The 1954-nt window shown below is 39.5% G+C and overlaps 1 non-coding gene across 1 annotated transcript; it reads right to left on the bottom strand.

Moving 5' to 3' along the window:
* Positions 1-451: 451 nt before the first annotated feature.
* Positions 452-533, bottom strand: Trnas-aga. The gene has a single exon. It is a non-coding gene; the product is annotated as a tRNA-Ser (tRNA).
* Positions 534-1954: the final 1421 nt, after the last annotated feature.

Raw genomic sequence — 1954 nt, 5'->3', positions numbered from 1 at the left:
GGGATGCCTATGAAAAATTACTCCGCCACCTGCAATTCGTACGCGAACTACCATCACACCAGTAAAGGCCGATTTACAGAATAAAATAGAGAAAAAATATAACCTAATACTCATTCCAATCAATCATCTTCACGACCCTAGCAAATGATTTAACAGTGACTGGGCGACATCAATAGAATTTTAAACAAATTCTTCAGATAACTGACTACAACACTTCGCCCAAAAAAAATTCACCCCAATTCAAAATAGACCAAAACTTCTTGATGATGATTCCGTTCATTTTCACAGAGTCTATACTGATATTTCCCAAAACGATAGACGTCGCTGTCAAGGGCTGTAAGTAAGAAAAGGCAAACCAGGAAGCAGGCGAAATTATGGGCAGCGCGAAAAAAAAAGCTTGAAAATATCATATCCGACGACTTCACTACAAACTATCTAAAATAAAAAACTTCGCAGTCGGTAGGATTCGAACCTACGCTCCCAGAGGGAATCTGATTTCTAGTCAGACGCCTTAACCACTCGGCCACGACTGCCTTGATAAAATACATTAATTTCAATTAAACACTTTCCCCATGTTACTGCGTTTTCAAAATGGGATCTAACGAGGGAGAAGTAGCTAGTATTTCTAAATTCGTCACGTTTTCATAGTATTCTTTTTAAAAAAAACCAATTTACCATTACCTTTACCGGCTATTTTCCGAATATGTTCATTCCACGATAGATCATTATTCAGTCTCACTCTGAGATATTTTACTGATTCTTAAGTCTCCAATGGAGTACCTGCCCTGAGTAAAATAGCTCTGTTGTGGGGAGTTATTTTTTTATTGTTGCTAGCATTGATTGCACCAAAACCTTATAATGACGCCGCTTTGGTAGTCAGGCGCCACCTGGATTCACTAAATAATGCATTGTTATTCAACTCCGTATAAATAACTTAAGACCGGTTTCAATACGAAGCGTCATCATTCAGAATCTGACGTCCAGTTCATTTACAAAAGGATGCAATAAATGATGTGGCATGAAATAGCTTGGCATATTCTTCCCAGTGTTATCTTTGGAGAATGAAGAAGAAAGACATTGTTGGTACTTACAAGTGGTCTGCCTTTATTGCGTTGATTCACCGAGACCACTGAATTCATGGGTTGAGGTATTTTCGACTTCTCACCTCGTCTCGCAGAATTGCCTTTCGTGGAACCTGAAAAAGGTGGTTCCATGAGTTAAAAATTCATTGGAAATTTTCATAACCTAAACAGTTATCTTGAAAGTTGTCTGCTGAAAATTTCCTTCAATCAGTCCATCAATGTTCACATTTTTTTCTCATAAAATCATGGCCATTTGCCGAGGTGTTTTTAATGTGCACACATTTTCCGATGTTATTTCCAGAGGACTTTATGAGACGCGTGGCTTAATGGCTATTGCTTTACTCTCCTGCTTTTAAGTGGCAAGGCTTTCCACCGACTTTCCATCCAAACCTCAAGGAGACTACATAGACCTATGTCCCGAGCATATTCCACTATAACACTCCCTTTATGCTTAACACCTTAACATGATGACACACAATAAACTATTGTTAATTACAAAGCACTGCAGGAACAAACTTCAAACACGTTTGGAAGTGACTCACACGAGCACCATAAATAAAACTTCTTCTTTCCCTATGGTGGCCACACTAAAACAGTAAAACTAAGCCACAAATGAGTATATGGAGCTTACGAAGGATGTTTTCCTCTAATTTTCGATGGGACAAAACCCATCTTTCTCAATAGAGGGGAGGAACATGAATGGCGCGGAAACAAATTGGGAAAGAGGGAGGGGTTCAAGCGAGAAGGTAAAGATGGAGGGAGGAAAAAAGTTTTACGGGGATCGAGATTAGTGGGCGTGGTTGATTCCTGATGAAGAAAACGCACGAATAGTCAAAATGCAAGCCTGCTCCAAGTCCTCAGCTGTAAGAGGG

Source organism: Ischnura elegans, chromosome 9, assembly GCF_921293095.1.
Source record: "Ischnura elegans chromosome 9, ioIscEleg1.1, whole genome shotgun sequence".
Classification (NCBI taxonomy): Eukaryota; Metazoa; Arthropoda; class Insecta; order Odonata; family Coenagrionidae; genus Ischnura; species Ischnura elegans.
This window is presented reverse-complemented; position numbering and strand designations above follow the sequence as displayed.